Source organism: Tinamus guttatus, unplaced genomic scaffold (assembly GCF_059628265.1).
Source record: "Tinamus guttatus ecotype Peru unplaced genomic scaffold, ASM5962826v1 Tinamus_guttatus_pri_ptg000556l, whole genome shotgun sequence".
Taxonomy (NCBI): Eukaryota; Metazoa; Chordata; class Aves; order Tinamiformes; family Tinamidae; genus Tinamus; species Tinamus guttatus.
The window spans coordinates 353,298-375,597 of NW_028289090.1; the positions used below are offsets into that span (position 1 = coordinate 353,298).

General features: G+C 42.6%; 1 pseudogene; it reads left to right on the forward strand.

The window, feature by feature from the left end:
- Window positions 1-19,613, forward strand: LOC148592562 (gluconokinase-like; annotated as a pseudogene).
- Window positions 19,614-22,300: the final 2,687 nt, after the last annotated feature.

The window sequence follows — 22,300 nt, forward strand, 5'->3', positions numbered from 1 at the left end:
ATGGTCCAGGATTGGGTATCGGGGTCAATCCGAGAGGACTGAGGGCCTTAGAGCTGTGGCAAATGGACGTCACTCATGTGTCGAGCTTTGGAAGATTGAAATATGTCCATGTTTGTGTGGATACCTTTTCTAAGGTCATATGGGCAACGGCACAGCCTGGAGAGAAGGCCATACACGTAAAAAAGCATTTGTTAACATGCTTTGCAGTCTTCGGGGTACCTGAAAAGATTAAGACTGACAATGGCCCTGCGTATATTAGTCAGACACTCCGTCATTTCTGTGATACCTGGGGGGTGGAGCACAGTACGGGTATTCCGCACTCCCCTACGGGACAAGCAGTGGTAGAACGAGCCCATCGAACCTTGAAAGAGTATCTGGGAAAATTTGAGGACATTTCTGACCCAAAAGAGCGCCTTTCAGTTGTTCTCTTTGTGTTAAATCATCTGTGGATTTTTGGTACGGAGGAAGTGCCCCCTATTGTCAAACACACGCAGTGTGTTCCTCCCGTGGAAACCAGAATGTGGGTGCGGTTTCGAAACCCGAAAACTGGAATCTGGGAGGGTCCTGCTAAGGTGCTGTTCCTCGGCAGGGGTTACATGTGTGTTTCTACCATTTCAGGTCCCCTGTGGGTGCCCAGCAGGTGGACGAAGGTAGCGGAGGGGCCGACGCCATCCACGCAAGATGAAAACATTTCTGGTACTGATTCTCGCGGGCCTTAGTGTCTGTGAGTGGGAGGCTTCGGTACTCCACCCACGGCTGTTCGACCCTCGGCAAAATATATGGGTAACATTAGCCAGAGAGCTAAATACTACACAATTTTGTGCTAGCTTAGCGACACCCAGCACACCTTTTGTGACCTGTCTGGTAGGGGTCCCACTTGATGACAGTGAAGCTGCGGTTTTTGCGGCTCACTATGATGACAATTGTAAGAACGCAAGTAGCGACTGGTGTGACTATAAGAAAATGTCTGTCGTGATGTTGCAGTTCGAGCGGTGGGTTAACGGCCAGCTGGATATGGATAACCCGCCACAGGAGTTAGAATTGCTAGATTCTCTTAATGCTACTGCTTGTGCTTTCTTAGATACCAGCGCCGAGGCAGTGCCACTGCCTTGGCCAATGCATTTATCTAATAATACCACCCCCGTAGATCCGATTGGCAATAGTTTAAGTTGGGAAAACTGGTGTGCCGGGTCCGTCCCTGAGGTTAAAGGTAATGCCCTGCCTCGTAAACTTCCTCCCGGATATTTTCTTATATGCGGAAATCGAGCCTGGGCTGGCATTCCAGCCCAGCCTATGGGAGGACCTTGCACAATCGGTCGCCTTAGTATGATATGGCCACACGGGCCTCCTGGGAGCCGGAAAATAGCAGTTAGGGGAAGAAGGAGTACAAAGGTTACTGTAGGTAGTGATTGCAATGATGATGTTAGCTTATGGAATGATTGGGAAATAATTTTTGCCTCCTTTTTGTGCCGGGAGCATCGGCCGCCTGAGCTCACAGGAATATTGAACGTCTTGCATGCTGGGCAGTTAAGCAGGCACACGCAACCAGTATTGTGCTTAGTGAGTTGTCAGATGATTTAACCCAGGTACAACACGCTGTACTGCAAAACCGTGCCGCTATTGATTTCCTGCTTCTTGCTCATGGGCATGGGTGTCAGGACTTCGACGGAATGTGCTGCATGGACCTGCAAGATCACTCAGCAGCTATACATCGACAACTCCACGACTTGATCAAACATACGGAGAAAGTAACAAAAGATGTTGGGTTTTTCGGACTCGATGGGTTAACTGACTTATTTGGAATCGGGGGAGGGATGAAATTGTTGATGAAATCGCTACTAATGTTGTTACTATGGGGACTGTTGCTTGTAGTTGGTTTAATGATCGCTTGGACCTGTTTACGCGCTTTAATATCACGTTTGTTAACTGCCTTGTCACGTAATCCGAATCTGACACCTCAAGGTTGGCTTGCTTCTTGGGGACATTTGATCTAAAGAAAAAGGGGGAAATGTAGGGGGACATTGTACAGGGGGGTGCCTCTGACCGTTCTTAACCTGGACTGAAAAGGCTGACGTGCAGTATCACTGAATTTCGGTAAACAACTTTTAAGGAAGTGTCTCCTGTACTTGAGGAAGTTCCTAGGACTGAGATGCTGTTTTTAAATCTTGCGGTTAGACGCTTGGATACGGCTTAGCAACCTATGATATGTTAGCACATTAATGCTTGTAACCAATTACTGATGCTCTGCCGAGATGTTGCTATGCTAATTGCTATATATTGTGATACGTAACGCGGAATAAACGAAGTCAGTTCCAGCTTCTATGAAGTTGCTGTCTGGCATTCCTGACCCGCTCCAAGCTGCAACAAGTGGCTCGCCTCTTTCTCTGGGGTCTATTCCCCCTGCCCAGTAAGCAACTCGAGCAGTAATAGATCGATTATCATCTGGGAAACCCTCGTCTAGAAACACTCCTGGTCCCCAGAAACCTAGTGATTCTTCGCTGTCTAACAATATTCTGTCACCACCTGAAAGAGAAACTCTCCACAAATATTCAAGTTTCGGTTTCTCCAGGCTTTCTTGAAAATTTAGACTGCAGTTCTCCTAATTCTGAACCTGAATAAAGAGCAGTCTGAACTGTGGTGCGGGGATTCCGACCTCGGGGGTCCTTCAGATCTTTCGGTCTTGATCAGTGGCAGAACAGTCGCTGGTTCTGAGGAGCCATCTTCTATCTCCTTATCTGAATCTCCCCATATGTCCCCGTACCAGTCCTCAGCCTCAGTGTTAGCAATTAACTTCTTGATCTGTTGCACATTAAGGGGTTGAGGTGCCTGCATCAGCATTGTTTCAATTTGCTGTTCCAATAATTGGGTACATCTCTTTTCCTTCTCTAATTCATATTGCAAGTGTTGATTTTCTGAATTCTTACTTTGATAATCTATTTTCAATTTCTCACTTATTTTATAGTCCTTCTGCGCCTGAATTAAGCAACTGCCCAGAATGGTACAAACAACACACTTTCCTTTGCCATCCTTAAACTTAGCATGGCATTCCTCTATTCTTTGCAAAACCTTTTCAGGATCTGACCAATTATCTCTGGCCCAATCTTCCCCACCTTCTGAGGGGCCACACTTCTGTCTCCATAGGAATTCCTTTATCGACATCCTGCTGACTACGCCAATTTAAAATGTTGCAGTTTGATGGGAGGGGAGACAAATTTGGTAAGAGATGAATCCCCTTGCTTTCCAGCCAATCCTCAAAGGTTAGAGGGACTGGGGGCGGCTAGACTCATCTCTTAATAGGGATACCAAATACTGTTTTAGCTATGTGCCCAACTCTGGCAGTATCGGATTCACTGACAGTCGGCCTGATCACCTTCCTAGGATTGAATCGAGTTCCCCAATAATGTGATCAACTATTAGCTCAACTCTGGCAGTATCGGATTCACCCACAGTCTGCTGACTGTAGGTCCGATTGCCTTCAAGACAAGTGGTCAGGTTCACAAATAGAACAATTTATTCAAATGCAACATTTAGAAAAACAGGTTTCAGATGTCAGTATAGGAAATTCTCTACTACAGTGTGGGGTTCTTAGCTAGGGCCTAGTGCACAAATGCACAATCATTACTCACCCAGAAGATGGGAGAGGGCTCCCAATCTTAGGGGTCTCCTCAGACAGTGTCCTGACCTGAGGGGAGGAAAGGGGTTCAACCTGTTGACTGATCCAGAAGTTACAATGGAATCTTCCCTCTCTCCTCTTCCTTCTTCCTTCCTAGTTCTTACCCCCCTTCCGCCTTCCTAGTTCTCCTTTTATATATATTTTTTCCTTTTACATTCAGGTGGAGCTTGAGTGACTCTAGTCATACTTACTTTTGTTATTCATTGGTTTTAAAAAAAGAAGTCTCCAGAGTTAATCGAAAGTCTAGAGAGCATGCTCAGTGAGGAGTGGTCGTGTATTGGTATTATAATGGGATTAGAAGGAGGACAAGCCTGAGCAAAGTTTATCAGATGGAACTGATCTGCCACCATTGTTGGCCCAACACCAGACATCACACTATGTGGCCCATCAGCTGTGTGTCACCACCAGGCTGCCACCTCTGCAGGGAGTACAGTAGAGTTTGGCCCTGGTGTCTTCACTCCACCCTCCATTCACTCTTATTAGCATGTGCTAGGAGGGCAGAATGTGTTCCCTAGGGAATCATGGAGAAGTAGATTCCACACATACCAACCATTCTGGAAGTGGTAACTGTCTCACCTCAAGCAAGCCTCTGCAATGCCAGAACTTCTGTCAGGCTCCATCTTTCTCCAGTCCCCCCCCGCCCCCTTCTCGAGCAATTCTCTCACACAGGGTCACACCTTAACAGCCAAATTTCCCCTATACACTCCCAGGAGACCACAACTTATACTAACATAAAAGTTTTCCAACAAAGGGGTTATGGTCCTGAGAGGGTCACACCTTAACATCCAAGTTTCCCCTATACGCTCCCAGGAGGCCATAGCTTATATTCACATAAAAGTTTCACAACAAGCTAGCACGGCACTCTCGTCTCCAGGGATCCTGTCCGTGACGCCAATAAAAATGTCCTGATCCACTGTCAGGGGAGGTTTCGATACGATCCCAAGAGCGAGATTAAGAGACAAAAGGGGTCAACTGCCATACAACCTTGTAAGCTCTATTCTCATAAGCGTGATAGGACAGAGAGAAGAAGAAGAGAAAAAAAGAAAGATAAGCAAGCAATCAGGAGAGATGCAGCAAGGTTATAGTTACCTTGGTGCAGATGATGTTCAGCATTGGAATCAACTGCTCAGGGAAGTGGTGGAGTCACCATCCCTGGCAGTGTTCAAGAAACGTGTAGATGAGGTACTTACTTAGGGGCATGGTTTAACAGGGATGGTATTGAGGGGCTTACAGTTGGACTCGATGATCTTGAAGGTCTTTTCCAACTATAATGATTCTATGATTCTATACCATACAACCTCAGAAATCTCTTGCTTTCTTCCCCACAAACCAGCATCCAAATCTTGTAATTTCTTCTTCTTCAGCAGTCATCATCACCTCCTCCTTTTTCTCAAAACTTAAAACTTGGGCCAGCCACACAAATTACTTTGTGTATTCTCATAATCACAACACTAATTATGCACTTCTGTATTGTGTCATCCTTAAAATTAGACCATAAAATCTTCTAGGCATGATACAAACAAGGCTCCGATTCACATGGAGCTACAAGATGAGAATTACTGCCTAGTTTCTTCATCGAATCCGCACACAGAAAATAAACAAAATATCAGACAACACAGAACTTTCTGAAACTATAGATTCATCTTTGTTTTTTACTTTATTTGCCACTCTTTTTTAATAGGCACCAGACAGCAGGATTTGCTGTCTGGGAGACCAACAATTCCTATTCTTTAAGCACCCCCAGTTCTGATGGTTTTAAAGTACAAACTGTCAGATTGAAAACTAATCTGGAAATCCTGGCAATGTGACTGCATTCTCCAGTCACAACAGAAAAGCCTCTCCAATTTTGCACCTAACAACTGCCTCAAGTATAATGAGCTGCTGGAGTCATTTTCTGTGAATGGCTGAAGCTGCACACTGAATCACTCGCAGCCATCTGTAAAAGACTATTTTATTGCTTTGCTTTTTCCAGGATTGAGATGAAGAAAATTCACATGGAGCAGCATAAAGTGGAGGTAGTGCTTGGCATACACCTCATACTGGCATGCTCGATGGCTTGCCAAGTGCACTTGTAATTATACAGTTAGAGGCTCAAACATGGAGTTAGGAATACAAGCCTTAGTATGCTCTTTTAAAAATATGTCAACACAATATGGCCCAGAATCCATCCTAACTTGCATCCCCTTACATACCTCATCTTAGTATTTTGATGCATTATAGCATCATCCCAACAGCTCAAGGCACTTAACGGTTACAGTTCTGATATCACTTACAGGTGAAATATAAATTCACTTAATCTCCTTCCTGCTGTTGATCTGATCCCTTAACCTTTCCCTTCCTACAACTACGGTTCTTTGCCTTGCCCTCATCCCTGGCCTCTCTGCTCTCTTCATTTCCCATGCTGCCTTCCCTTTCCCTATTATTTTTTCAAACTGTCAACATTCAGCATATACTTACAGTAAGATTCATTTCCCGATGGACACTGCCCTTTGATCTCAAAGCTCACTTCAGAACACTTCTGTTTTTTGCACTTCATTGAGGAATAGAAATTGTAAAGTGAGTTCTTTGGTTACAAAGTTATCTTAAATTTAGCATCTGTCTGCATGACACAGACGAAGTAGAGAACATGAAGCAAAAAGGCATGTTTCCAGTTACCAATGTGTAAAAAAAAAAGAGCGAGAAGAGGTAGAGAAAGAGTAAGCGAGCACCAGCGCAGTGTATGCTACATTTAAAAAAGAAGGGGGAAATAAAGTCAAGCCAGTAAGTTACTACCCAAACTACGGACAGCAATATTCAAACTGTACAGAAGTTACTACACCATTAGCAGCAAAAGGGAATGACCCTTCTCAGATTTTGTCACTCTTATTTTCAGTTATGCAACAGAAGGTACAAAGTCTAACAGCAGAACACAAATAAATTGTGTTCAGAGTTGCTGAATGCCTTCTTTGCTTCGGTGTTTACCAAGGGCAGCCCTTTAGAGCCCCAGGCCCTAGGGACAAGAGAAGAAGCTGGAGGAGAAGAAGACTTGCCCTGGGTAGAGGAAGATTGGGTCAGAGAGCACCTAAGGAAACTTGATACCCACAAATCCATGGGCCCTGATGGGATGCACCCCACAGTGCTGCGTGAGCTGGCAGATGTCATAGATAAGCCGCTCTCCATCATCTTTGAAAGATCCTGGAGAACGGGGGAGGTGCCGGAAGACTGGAAGAAAGCCAATAGAAGGAGGACCCAGGCAACTACAGGCCAGTGAGCCTCACCTCCGTCCCCGGAAAAGTGATGGAACGGCTCATATTGGCTGTTGTCTCTGGGCACATGGAGGACAAGAAGGTGCTCAAGAGTAGTCAGCATGGATTCACCAAGGGGAAATCTTGCTTGACTAACCTGATAGCCTTCTATGATGGAATGACCAGCTGGATAGATGAGGGGAGAGCGGTGGATGTCGTCTATCTCGACTTCACCAAGGCTTTTCACACCGTCCCTCACAACATCCTCCTGGGCAAGCTCCGGAAGTGTGGGATAGATGAGTGCACAGTGAGGTGGATTAGGAACTGGCTGGATGGCAGGGCCCAGAGAGTGGTGATCAGCGGTGCCGAGTCTAGTTGGAGGCCTGTAGCTAGCGATGTCCCCCAGGGGTCCGTCCTTGGTCCAGTCCTGTTCAGTTTATTCATCAGTGACCTGGATGAAGGCACAGAGTGCTCCCTCAGCAAGTTTGCTGATGACACGAAACTGGGAGGAGTAGCCGATACCCCAGAGGGCTGCGCTGCCATCCAGAGGGACCTGGACAGACTAGACATCTGGGCAGTGAAAACCTCATGCAATTCAACAAGGCCAAGTGGAAGGTTCTGCACCTGGGGAGGAATCACCCCAGACACCAGTACAGGCTGGGGACCAACCTTCTGGAGAGCAGCTCTGCAGAGAAGGACCTGGGTGTCATGGTGGATGACAAGTTCACCATGAGGCAGCAGTGTGCCCTCGTGGCCAAGAAGACCAATGGGATCCTGGGGTGCATTAAGAAGAGCGTCTCCAGCAGGTCAAGGGAGGTGATCCTGCCCCTCTACTCAGCCCTGGTGAGGCCGCATCTGGAGTATTGTGTCCAGTTCTGGGCTCCACAGTATAAGAGGTATGTGGAGCTGCTGGAGAGAGTCCAGCGCAGGGCCACAAGGATGATCAGGGGCCTTGAACATCTGCTCTATGAGGAGAGGCTGAGGGAGCTGGGCCTGTTCAGCCTGGAGAAGAGAAGGCTGAGAGGGGATCTAATCAGTGTCTATAAAAGTACCTCAAGGGAGGCAGTGAGGAGGATGGTGCTGGCCTCTTTTCAGTGGTGGCCACTGACAGAACTAGAGGCCACAAACTGAAGCACCAAAAGTTCCACAGGAACTTAAGGAAATTTTTTTTAACTGTAAGGGTGACAGAGCACTGGAACAGGCTGCCCAGAGAGATTGCGGAGTCTCCTTCTCTGGAGATCTTCAAAACCCGCTTGGACGCAGTCCTGTGCCACGTGCTCTAGGTGACCCTGCGTGTGCAGGGGGGTTGGACTAGATGACCTCTAGAGGTCCCTTCCAAACTTAAGCATTCTGTGATTCTATGATAAATCAAATCTTGCTTTGCTCATTTTCTTTTTGATTTCCAAAACATTTTTATTTTAATATTTTTTCCTTGCTGGAAAGCTAGACACACTCAGAAATTCAAGTCGATTCTTTTAAATGACACTCGAAAAATAATTTAAAGACTGAAAAAAAGTCAGTAGCATAGCCAGGTGTTATTTGTTGGAATATCTACACAGGATTTTGTTTGGGAGAGCGCATACAAAACAAAACCTCTGCTGCTATATAAGTCCCATTACTGCACAGTTCTACATGGGATTGACTGAAGCACAAGAAGATCAAGTCATGCAGTATTTCTACAAATAATCATGCAGAAAACAATTTACTACTGTCAATAATGATCTCCAGCTCATTATTGGGAGCTGGAGCTCATTCATGCCAACCTTATTTCCAGTCAACCTGTTTTCCAGTCAACACAGTTAGATCTGAACAGCTCAAGGAGTATATCTGATATTAATTTTAAAATAAAGCAACATATTAAAAGTAGTGTTTTTCTAGAGAGTGGGCCTAGAATTTTTATTAACATATGTGAAAAAATAAGTTTAGAGATATAGTGACAAAGTGGCTATGTATACCATGATGCTTGATTTTTCAGATATACTCAGCCTTTATACAATAATGCAGACTTGGTTTAGAGCTGTGGATATTTGGCATTGACAGAGAAAGAAAGCAAAACAAGAGAAATCCAACTGTGAGTAACCAAAAGCTTCCTAAAAGACCCCTTACATCTTCCAACTTTCCATTACACTCCTATATTTCAGAGAACGTATGTCCAGTCATGCTTGCTAATAACATTGTGAGGTGCCAATAGAGGGTATCTGAGATTCTTTTGGACTCCAGAATTAGTTGCACTGAACTCGAGAGAGCATCATTTGTCAAGTCTAAGGATTTATTAGAGCTAAGTGGGTCTACACATATGACGGATGCTGGACAACACTAAACGATTAACGCCAGACAAACTACAAGTAAAACAAAGTTAAAACATATAGCAAAATTAGAAATATAATAGAACTAAAAATAGAATACACAGAACTCTACAGTTAAGCCATGGATGCATGGTACAATGACTGCTATCACCCTTTCCTTGTCCTTATGGGCCACCCCTCCAGTGTAGTTTTCCCGAATTGTTCTTATCACACTCGAGCTGCACCAGGATGATTCAGGTTCTCCTTGGCAGTTGGCATCAGGGGCATCCCCACTGACAGGTGGGTTGTCAGGAGGCAAAGCTGCCACTACCCTGACTCCTGGGCTGCTGTTTTGACCTTACCAAGGGTTATTAGAGGCTTATCTGATTTCTCCCATATTAATCTGTGTGTCTTCTCTGTAACTCATGAATGCTCAGTGGGTACAGCCCAGGAGTGTGCTGTTGCTTTGTCTAGAGCCCTGTTCCCACTGCCAGGTAACACTTGCTAGTTGCCATCCTGTGATGTGCTCCCCAAGCTGCCTTGCTCCTACCATTATCCTGGCATTACTTAGCTGTATTAAAACACAGAGAGTTTAAATCATGTTTGCCCTGCCTTATCATTCCCCTTTTTTTTTCTTTTTTTTTTTTTCTTTTCCCTGGAAATAGCACACATGGCTTGGCTTTATCATGATTGCTGCCTGATTGGGTAGCCATGCTTACCCTGTGACATAGTGGCACAGTGACATTCAATGGGATCACTGCAGGTAGGCCTTTATCCACCTAGTTTTTACACTGGCAAGAAACTCCTTAATACAGAGTCACAAATCACTTATTATCACTTTTTTAATAGGATTTTTTTTCTTGTTGCTTTTGGCAGCCTGTAGTTCACAAATAGCTAGTATTTACACATAGTACAACAATTGCAGTTTATCAGGTTAATCTGTCTCCTCGCTAAATTTGGCATGGGTGGCTATCATCAATGCAGCATAGCATAAACTGACTTAAAGAACAACCATTATGCATTGACTATTGTTGTTTCTTATTAAGCTTACTTTGTAGTTATGGCAAACATCATTACATAAATGGTGATTCACACTGTGGTGCAAGAGGCCTGTAATTCTTTAAGTGTCTTGATAAACTCTGGTATTCTTATTAGCTAATTTGGTTTGGGTGAATGCTACATAATTTTTTTCTTAGTTGGGATGGAAATTCTATGATGCAGATTATTATCATTCTCCAGAAAATAAAAAGATGACAAAAGGAATACCACTAAATGATGAGGTAACTTGTATAAATTCTGAAAGAATAGACATCAACACATATTTTTACATAAACTCTGACAAATCAGAGGAGAATTTTTACATAACAAAAAATTATGCATAAAAACAGTAGTCTATTAAATTATACTTGCTAGTCCACAAGTAGCTAGATGCTGATTCAGGATTTATCAGAAATTTCTCTGAGTATACACAAGTGCAGCTTTAGATTATATGATTTACTTTGAATTAAATATATCGAGAGACAAACTTATCTCTTGGAAGTACATTTCACAACTTTCAATTGCTACAGTAACTATTCCATAATCTTCCATTTTATACATTCCTTTTTAAAATGAACTTCCTTTCCTTTAGCCTACTGTTCAACCCAAATAGATCACATTGATAAAGTTTACTTTTATAAATAATACTGAGGAAATTAGAGACTTAAGTAAATTAGAAAAAATATAAGGAGACACCTTTTAAACCTCTGAGAAATCTCTAGAACCACAAGGCTGAACTAGAGTGCTCTTTGAAACACTAGCCATGGACTGAATGATTCTAGATTCTTATTAAAATTTTTCATCTTTCATTAATTGTTTGGAGTTCATATAAGCCAATATTTCTTTTAAAGTAGCGTTGCTTGGCATCGTATGCCAATGAAAAATGGTTTAGTGATTCAATTGTGCAAGAGGGAAGTATCTCTTCTGATACATCATCAATGCAAAATTATGAGGGCCTTCTTGAATGGCAGTGGGAAGTTGTTCTGTAATGACAGTAACAAAAAAAATGTTGGGATGATGTTGTTGTATATTGAGGATCTGATCAATCTATCACTTGCATTGTTTTTCCAAACTCTACTGAGCAAAGGTACTGAGCAAAAATGTGGCTATGATTGTGTTTGTTACTGACATAAAAATGATATAATTAATTTATTGCAGATAAGTACATTTGGATCTGTCTTGACACCTCGGAGTAGTTCCTGAAAGCCTCAACTTTGATCTAAAGCATTACATGAGTATCCTAAGGTGCAAGGAAAGAGAAATAACAATTCAACCCGTGTAAACATCTATCTTAGAATAGACTTAACATTTGAATTGTCCAATAGATGCAAGAGATAATGACTGTTCTTGAAAGATTTACAAGGCATATGATATGCATATTACTTCCATCAGATACTTCTAGGTATTTATAAAAGTACTATTCTACTAAAAACTTATAATTGATAAAAAGTCTAGCATATATTGTCAGCCTTAATGAAGTGGCAGCAGAGATACAAAACTGAAATTGCTCTGCAATATAATACCAACTTCCATCTCTAGTCAGATGGTCTTAATGTTAGAAGTGATTGTTTCAAATAAATTTCATAAATTATTTGGAGCTAACTTGCTTTGTTTTTAGGACAGGAATCTATGACTTTGTGTACTACATGATATATTAAGGAAGTAAGAGAACTTCTATCTTTCTTCTAGCTAAAGGCAAAACTAAGTATTTCCCCCATTGCATTCCTAATCAGAAATGTATATAGTTGTGGGAGTCATCGAAAGGAGCAGGACCTTAAGGTTTAGGACCAGAAGCCATTTTATTGAGCATCAGACCAAACATATATTCTCCGAGTATGTGAGCATACAGTGTCCACGCGCTCCCTCCTCCTGCCTTCAGCCAATTCCTTGACTCTATTGCTATCTGGGTCCAATCCTGCTAACGGACAACAGGTAACCAACCAGAGATCGGTGCGTCCAGCCTGTGTTTTAGGTTTCTCTATCTGCTAATCTGTTATTCCTAACTTTCACAGTTTCTCACTCCTAACTTTCACCGTTCCCACAGCTTCCCACAGTTTCTCACGGTTTCTCAGTTTCCCACATCTCCCCCTTTTTTGTTTTCTAGCACCAGGCATAGTTAAGGACCCAAAGCACAATAGCCAAGGAGTTGGCTTTGGCAATGCTGTAAAACCTCCCAACAGTTCAGCAAGTTCTTCTTCTTCTTCTTTTCTGCAACGGTGGTGACTAAATTTGCATTCTTCTTTAGAACAGTTGTTATCGTTCTTTCCACTAAGGCATGTATCAATTGTATGAGACATGGCAAATACATACAAGGGATTATGATTACAGTTAGCACTATATATCCCATTACAAAAATTCGTTTGAGTCCGGTTCCCCAGGTGTGCCAAGGTTACCCACACATTCTCTCGAGGTTGAAGTGGTGGTGCTGGCATTGCAGTGATCGCTTTGGTTGCAGCAAGTCCATAGAGGATTAGTCCTCCAAAGATTGTTGGAACTCTTCCTCGGGATCTTCTCCTCTCTCCACAGCCATCGGTGTTGATAATGCCGGCTTTATCTAACGTACTGGTACCCAACGGTTTTGTCCTGCAACATGAATACAAGCATACCCTTGCCCACAGGTTATTAGAGGTTTTCATTAATTTTACATAGATCTTGTAGTAATCGCCATTTCCCGCTTTTCTTTTTAATGACAAACACAGGCGTGTTCCACGGGCTGGTGGATGGCCGAAGGTGCCCTTGATGTATTTGGTCTGCGACAAGTTCGCGAAGGTGGTGCAGCTTCTCCGCAGGGAGGGGCCACTGATCCACCCACACTGGTCTGTCCGTGAGCCACGTGAGGGCGGGAGTCAGCTGGCCCCCAGGTAAAATGCAGTGTCCTCACGCGAGCACCCCCCGCGATGCGCTGCCCGTTTCCCCCCTTAGGCAAAATTCGCCCATCTCGATGAGTTAAAGAGCGGCATTGATGTGCGTAATGCCTTCCCTTTTCACAGCGAGGGCAGGGTCCCGGTGCCGCAGGCGGTTTACGGCGCCGCGGACAATCTCGCTTAAAGTGACCCATCTGCCCGCACACATAGCAAGCCCCGGAACCCTCCGACCGAGTCGCGGCAAGAGACGCATAAGCACCGGCGAGCATCTGCAATGGATCGCCCGAGTTATCTTCCATTTCCTGCCCTGCTGCCTCTCCTATATCGAAATCACCGTCCTGCAATGCCTCACGCCTAACCGTTGCCCACGGATTCTCGATTCTTTCCCTTTTATGATCCCCACCCGGTTCTACGGGTGGTGGCGCCACAACCTCCTGCAATTCCCCCGTCCGGGGGGAGGGGAGGCTGTGTGTGAAGACCCGAGGCTGGGCGTGGCCAGATAAGTATACATTGGTGGATAGCAGTCCTCTGCAAAGGTGGCAAAGATAGCAAAGATAGCAAAGATGGCAAAAGTGGAGGTCTTGAATCGCTTGGAGGGTGTGGGGGAGGTGGGGCCCGCGCTCCCTTCTATTCCTGTTTCTGATGTAACCGCATATTCTCGCAATACCTCACATACAATACGCCACGAGAGCAACAGTGATGATGCCGTGAAATCCCCTCGGGTAGCCCAGTCCCACAAAACTGCACCAAACTCGTCCCAAGCCCCTGGATCGCATATTGTTGTCTCACTTAATGCGTCACAATTGTCTAATCCCCATTTTAAGAGAGAGATCAAATCCCCGGTTTGGATATCTTGACCTCTTCCGGACCTATCTAAAACATGCTGCACAGCCTGCAGCAACTTTTCCTGCTCCTTTGTCATGGATCCCCCATCGTCCTCGACAGCTAGGCTTCCACGTCCCAGTGCCAGAGCTTCCGAGGCTCGCACTCTCACCGCGCCAGAGCTTCCAAGGCCCTCAATTCCCAGTGCTGGAGCTTCCGAGGCTCGCGCTCCTGAGTGCCGGAGCTTCCGAGGCTCACACTCCCGAATGCTGGAGCTTCCAAGGCTCACACTCCCCCCGCGCCAGAGCTCCCAAGGCCCTCAATTCCCAGTGCCGGAGCTTCTGAGGCTCGCACTCCCCCGTGTTGGAGCTTCCAAGGCCCGCAATTCGCGAGTGCCGGAGCTTCCAAGGCTCGCACTCCCCCATGGTTCAGAGTTTCATTACCGTTTATCAGTTGCAGCTGCGTAGATGTTGTCCTTCGTCCATCCTGTCGAGTTTCCTCCACCTCACGATCTTCCCCATTCGCCTATCTCGGTCCCTGTTCAGGTGCAATTTGTGAGAGTCATTGAAAGGAGCAGGGGCTTAAGGTTTAGGACCAGAAGCCATTTTATTGAGCATCAGACCAAACATACATTCTCCGAGTATGTGAGCATACAGTGTCCACGCGCTCCCTCCTCCTGCCTTCAGCCAATTCCTTGATTCTATTGCTATCTGGGTCCAATCCTGCTAACGAACAACAGGAAACCAACCAGAGATCGGTGTGTCCAGCCTGTGTTTTAGGTTTCTCTATCTGCTAATCTGTTATTCCTAACTTTCAGTTTCTCACTCCTAACTTTCACCCTTCCCACAGCTTCCCACAGTTTCTCACGGTTTCTCAGTTTCCCACATATAGTAATATGAAAATATTCTGCAGCTAGTAAAGCCATTCTGTTTTCACTAATCTGAGGTATCTTCATAATTGCCAAGGATGAGCTAACCCCTGAATAATAATGTTGAGAAAGCTGATGGCAATAATAGTTTTGTTCTACTGCCTGCATTAGGCACTTAATATTTCAAAGATCCAGTTCAATAATAAATGTGACATTAGCTACTTCAAGAGAGCATAACCATAGAATACACTGTTAATGAATTTAGAATAACATTTTTTAAAAAATCTTACTAGTTTCAGTAAAATTCAGTCCAAAATGATTAGGCATTTGGTAATCATAAAATTGAATCTCTCTTTAGAAATGTTTATTTTTAGATAGCTGACTGACTCAACATTCAACCTTGAAAAATTTTAATTAATACATACTGTTAAACAGTCCTATCTCAAATGTTCAGAAACAAGCAAAGATAATTCAAAGGAAGTTTTATGAAACTTGAAAGTGAGAGGAGTAAAACAGATAGCTTTAAATTTTTGAGCTTATTTTTCATCCTACTTTAATTTGGTCTATTATACTTAACACCTAACAAGTCTTCTTTGTAAAGAGGAATAAGCAGCAAGGTCCAAAGAGTTCAAGCATGCTCAAAATACTGATCTTCTGTTCTACGTCCTTGGCCTTATCTTTTCTGTTACTTAAAATATCAGATTTCCTCTTGATGTTTCAATTGGGTGGGAGACAGAAGAACAGATTTTACGAATTTCATGTGTGCTTTCAAAAAATGGTGTGAAGCTAATGAACTGCTGGGCTTCAACCCTTGTGGGAATTTGATTCCTATTCAGAAGTGTCCAGGATTTGAAACTCAAGATAAATAAGGGGGAATATACCTACCAAATGCCATGGAACTGGACACCTAACACTGCTAGTTAGAGCTATGACTCATCCCATTATTGCTCTCTAGTCACAACCACATTTCTATGATGCTTCATTTCATCTGTTTGTACTTTTAGTGCAAACAGAAAGAGGAGGAGGATCACAGCCAACAATGGTCCTTTCCTTTTAGCCTCTGTACTCTGTGTCACTTCTTAGATCCTGGGCTAGGGATGGATGAAGGGGGAAAGAAGGGGAAGAAAACCCACCTATCCTATGGCATCAACCACTTCCCTACTGCCTTGCTTACAAAAGTAATATCAAAGATTGTTCTGCCACAACTTCCTGTCTAGCTCAGCTTCCCCTGTATCTCCTTCTCCCCAAAGTTCTCCTTATCTGGCTTCACACAGGCTGTTATTTGCACGTGCGCATCAGGTGATTGTATCTTGTTGGAGTATAGGTTAATTTGCTGAGAAATTTATTTGGATTATGTTGGAACAGGATCCATTGCTTTCTGTGACATGCCTGCCCAAGGCAGCTCCAGAAACTTCTTACAATAAGAAGCATGTTTTAACAATGCCTAAGGCCAAGGTATAATTACTTCTAAGTAGCTGAGGCTCACCATACGTAGGGTAACCAAGATGATAACACTAGGTATTGCAAGTTCTCATTTATTTGAGCAATGTGGCATGTTTATTAAATATTTTTATATCCAATTTTGATTACAGAATGCATTTACTTATGCAGACATTTTAATCACTCTGCTTTGTAAAGACAAAACTAATTCTAGATTTGCTTTTTTTGGTGCAAAAGTCACCCTCACAACTTAATGCTTTTATGTCTTTATTTTAAGAAACCTTGGGAAGAAAAACAAAACAAAACAAAACTCCCCCAAAAACACCCACACCATACACAGGGTATCAAACAAACTTTATCCAAACCCTTGGAAAACTTGAAGTGAGCACATCTGCAGCACTCCCAGTAATTATGGTTACAGCAAAAAAATAATATAAATCTGAAACTATAAAAACCTGAATATACATTCAAGAACAGAGTTCTGTATTGTTCAACAGCCACTTACTCTCTAGATAAATGTATATTGTTGTCGGGACAGACAGGGATGCATGCTATATGTAAGCTTTTATTGATCAAGCAGGTACAGTACTTCAGACTCGCGCGTGGACATGCGTGCGCACTCTCCCCCTCCCGAGTCCTTCTTTTATATTCTTCATCCTCATCATGGCTGCATGTTGATTCGTGATTGGCTGTTCCGCTTAGTTCCTCTTTGTTGGCAACTTCCACGTCTTCACGTCCTTTAAGTTGTTTACTTGCTGCAGTCCGGGTTTTTTCAATCTTGTTCAAGGACATGGTAACTTGAGAAGATCCCGGCTCTCAGACAAGCTGAAGGCCGTCCAACCAGCTCTCAGTCCCCACATCTCCCCCTTTCTGTTTTTCTACAATGAATGCTGTGTTTACCATCCGCTGCAGGGCCCTTTGCAGACAGGATAGCAAACAAGGCAGCATCGCTAATACCACTAACACCAGTCCCATCACAGTCATTCCTATTTTAATCCATGCCATCATCCATCCTGGAATCCCCCAATTACCCAGCCAACTGTTGAGCCATCCGGTCCCTTATTTGCTGAAGCCTCCTATGTATAGATACTGAAGGCTCACTGAGATTCATACAGCGCATTCCATCAAAGTATTCGCACCCATGGCCTTGCACTAACAGCAAAAAGTCTATGGCAGCCCTATTTTGTAGCATGGTGTGGCGAACCGAATCTACATCAACTAGTAAGCCCGCTAAAGCAAGCGTTGTCGTGTTTGTTTAGCAAACCAACATCCTAGTTTTGCAAGCTTTTTATGAGCAGCAGCCGTGAGCAGCAGCCGTACAGTTGCTTTTTCTCCTTGTTTGCTGAAGAACACCTGCACTGCCATCCTTGAGGATGGTTATCTACTAACGAGGCATCCTGTACTGCTGTCCTTGAAACAGGCCTCCACATCTCCCCCTTCTTTATTTAACTACTGTACTGCCATAGCTAGTTTTACATGATCGATCAATCAATCATTGAACACATAACAAGAAGCAAAGCAGACACACTAGCAATAAACAAAATACGGTTAGTTCAATAATTAGAAACTTTATAACTTGCGTTGACATGGCTAAGCAAAAGGTCGTTTAGTTTGTCGTGTCCACTCCCACGGCTTCTTGGTTATCAGGCCTTGCTCGCTGGACCAGGGCCTACGCAGTGTCAGGGTTAATAGACTGGCCGTTTCAGCATGTTCTCCTATATTCCCCATTTTTTGTTTTGCATTTGCACTGGCAATACTTGCTTCAGAGCGCAATTAACAATGAATTGCATTAGCTGCAACAAGCATGGAATGCAAAGCATAATCCCGAAAAAGATTAAGAATAGCTACAAAAGCAGAGCCATATTCAGCTGTAAGTCAGCTCTTCCCTTTGACTGACAGGTGAATCATGGCTGTTCCACAAGTGTGGCATATATTGTTGGTTGATCCGTTTCTTCAAACATGACTGCCACCCGCATTCCCTGTATTGCACTCTTAATTAATTGTACACCACAAGGAACGAAACAAGGAATAACAATCATAAGGAGGATAATTGAGGGTCCAACAGTCTAAAAACGAAGATAAATTCTGTTCACAAAAGTTGATTTGTCAGACCAGGTGTAGTGGATAATATCCTTTTCTGAAGGAGTTGTGGCAGTAAACAGGTAGATCTGCAAGACAAAATCATATACCATGGCTAAGCATTCAACAATGCACTTTATATGTTTTTTTTTTTTTTCATGCAGCTAGTTATTCTCGCTAATAACATTTCGTTGTGGGGACATGTTCTTGCTCAGGTTTCATGATCAAGATGATGTTAAATTCCTTCCTATTTCCTTCCAAAGACACAGTCCTTGGCTTTTCTTAGGCCTTTTCTGCTCTGCCTAAGGAATCTTAAATCACACAAGAGCAGCATCTTCTCATGATGATTTGGGGGAGATGTTCAATCATAAGTTACTCATGTCAACAGCAGGCCGCGTGGCCTACATTCGCCTCCTAGATGGCCCTCAGAGAGAGAGGTGGCCATCACTCACATCAAGGTCTGGCATGGCATGTGTCCCCACCACTCAACACCTAATGGGTTGCAGCCAACAGCGGAGCTCGAGGTTCTTGGTGGCAAACACGGAGGCCACCTTGTTCAAGGACATGGTAACTTGAGAAGATCCCGGCTCTCAGACAAGCTGAAGGCCGTCTGACCAGCTCTCAGTCCCCACATATTATCATTGTTTTAGATGATGGACTGGAGTTTCTAAGGATATTCAGTGGCTGCTGTTCTCATTGATTAAGAAAGTGCTCATGGTTCTTCCTTATACTATATTAGAATCTAATTAAAGTGAAAGAATGGTGGCTAATATAGAAACACCCTAAGACAGAGATTTTAGCAGGAGACTGGTTAGTTCAATCTCACTTTCAAACCACATCTTTACCTGCATCCTGTCAAAATAACAAAAAATGCCAGTATATCCAATGCTGTTCTCTGCAAGGAAATGGGTTATCTGCTATGGAGACAGCACAGAACAGCTGTTTTAATATTCCAAGTGCGGACATATTTATTTCTTCTTGATAGAGAAGAATCATCTAGACAAAATGCAGTTCTGGCCTGTCCTGCACTGAAGACAATGTATACACATATATTAGTGGAGGATCTGCACTTGAAAGAAACCAGCCAGAGAAACCAGGAGAAAACGCAGCACTGAACATCCTCTTTGTTCATTTGGATGGGCCTATAGACCTCCTTGCATGTTCCTGGAGGAGAAGACATTATATGTTATCTGAATCACTCAAGTCTCAAATTGATACTCTGGAGCTTTCTAGAGCACCAGAAACTTTATTACTATTAGTGTAGAAAAATCTCTTCCTGAAATAGTGCTGGAAATTGACAAAGTATTTTTTTCAGGATGAGGCTTTTTCAGAGTTGTTCCTAAATTATATATACAGGAACTCTCAAGTATGTTAGACTTGCAAAACAGCATTTTCATTATTTTCTTAAGTTAACCAGAACAAGTTACTTTTTGTAATACTTAAATTGATTGCACAATCACAAGCTGGTTTATTACTGACAATATTTTTTATGCCTCTGTAAAGGGTGTATAACATGGAACTTTCCAAATCCATCAACATCGTTTAAGACCTTCCCCATATGAAGTTAAAAATCCCATTATTACAGGTGAAAGCAGAGCCTGCTTTTGAAAATCCCATTGAGTCACACAGTAATTTTTCATTTTTAATTCTTTATCACACATGGAGAGGGAAGGCACAACTGCCATTGAGTGATGAAATAAAAGGGGCATCATATTGGCTTTGAAATAGCCGACAGAAATGAATCATCCAGTGAGGTAAGAGACACAGGATGGATGGATATTTCCTTTAAAACAAAACAAACCACCCAACTCATTCTTTCAGAGTTGGACCTTCTGTTTCATTTTCCTCTTCTGACATAGTTTATTCTTCCACCTCAGTCTATATTATGCCCAGTCCACTATACACTTATGAATACATTTTGATACAGTTACTTCAAAAGCTTGAGATCAAACAGTTTCTGATATACTTGTTTCACTTTCTCTGATCAGGAAATTCTGAATATATAGTCAGTTACATAACTCACAATTTAAGGTTTAAATTCTTTTGTTTATATCATTTTTTCTCTGTTGCACAAGAGATGCTTCTTTACTTAACTGTAGGAAAGATTCCACAAGGTGGACTTAATAGAATCACCCCCATGTGCAGTTGCACACAGATTATTTTTAGTGTTCTTGTGCATATTTGTGATCTTTTAACAGGACTAGCTAACACCTTTTTTTCAAACAAAAATAGCATCTTTGGAGTAGTTTAGATAACTAGTAAAAGACACTCATCTCATTTCTCATTTTGTAGTAGTAGTAAAGGCTTTGTGGTTTACCAGACATCAACCGCTGTGCTTAGCCCAGTATTATATATGAACGTAATCTGACTCTAACCAAACATGCTAGATACAGATTTGGGATTGTAAATGCTGCATCATCCCATACCACCCCACCCCATCCGCACCCTGCCAGTGATCTTTTCCTGTTTGACCTGGAGAGAAAATACCAGGCAGTTAGCAGTTTTACAGTGTGTGGCTATAGCAACACTAGGAGAAAGCCCTCTCAATTCATTCTGAGTAGATTTCTGTACACTCGTGTTTTTTTCTGAGGGGCAGCCAGGTTGAAAGTGGAAGACTAAGGCAAAGTTGAATGCAAGAGACAGAAGTGACTGACTAGTTCTTAACACCCTCAAAATTCAAAGACTGCAGCTATTCAGACTGATCAGAGCTGTAAAATGTTTAGTCACTATGAAAAAATAAAGAAATGACACCCTCTTGTGGTAGTATCATTTTAAATGAACTCTTCATATTTTTCTAATATGTCATTTTACAAGAAAAGAGGAAGAAAATCCTAATATGTCGACTGTTAAATGCAGATTTATGTTTTTTTTTAAGCCAAATAAATCTAACGAATTCAGGACATAAGTGATGCATTCCATCACAGAACAGAAGATCAAGCAGAAGACTCAATATAATCCCCTCATAACTAAAATAAATCCACCAACATTTTCAAGTAGGAGGAGCTAAAAAGCTAGACTCTTTACTTGCCTAACAAAACCCTTTCATATCTGTGTATTTATATTATGCTCACAAATTGGCTAGCACTAACAGGAAATTGTGCTCAAAACTTAACACTTGTTCATAAAGGTGCCTTAGTTTGGAAGGCTATCTTTTCTAAACAAAATAGTACCTTCTTACTTACAGACTCTTCCTACTTTATTAATTCAAATTCAACTTTGATATGCCTCATCTCCAATAAGAGGAATATTTCTCCTTAAATGTATATGCCTTTTGCTTTAACTTAAAGCAAAACAAAACATTTCCAGCTCAAATGATGAGAGGAAAAGACAACAAATCAATCATTTAAATAATGTCATTAACATTATGAATGACAGGTGCAAATTTTACAGATTTTTCAATACTTTAACTTGTTATATCCTCTCTGTGCTTGAAGGTCATACTTATATACTTCCATTAGAAGATGAAACCACTATACTTTGATTTTCTAACCTCTGCAATAGCCAGAAGGCATTAGTATATTTTTATTGCACCTAAATCTAAATGTTGCTGAGTTTATGTCCACAAGAATCTTGCATTTCTAAGAAAGGGCAGTTGACAAATGACTGAACACAATACGATGTTAAAAATAAACCACTTTTTAGATCAGAACCCTGATCTAAACATAAGGCCAAAAGCATCTTTCCTTTTTCCTTTTGCCTCATAATTGCAAAACAGGAGAGTTTGCCCCCCCCCCACCCCGTCTTTCAATCTTAGAGAATCACAGATACAGGCAAAAAATAGCAACACCTCATTCTCAACAAAAATCCCAAGTAGGAGCCAGGGAAACATTACTCTGCATGGGAAAATCAACTGTGTAAGACATTTTCCACCCCAAACTCCTCCTGCTTTATCTTCATTTAAAGAGGAAGTTTGCAAGACTCTTTGGAAACAACTTCTCATTGTCTCTCGCTGATGGTTGATTTATTTTCACCAACACATAACCAGGCTCGGGTAGTTAGCAGGGCAC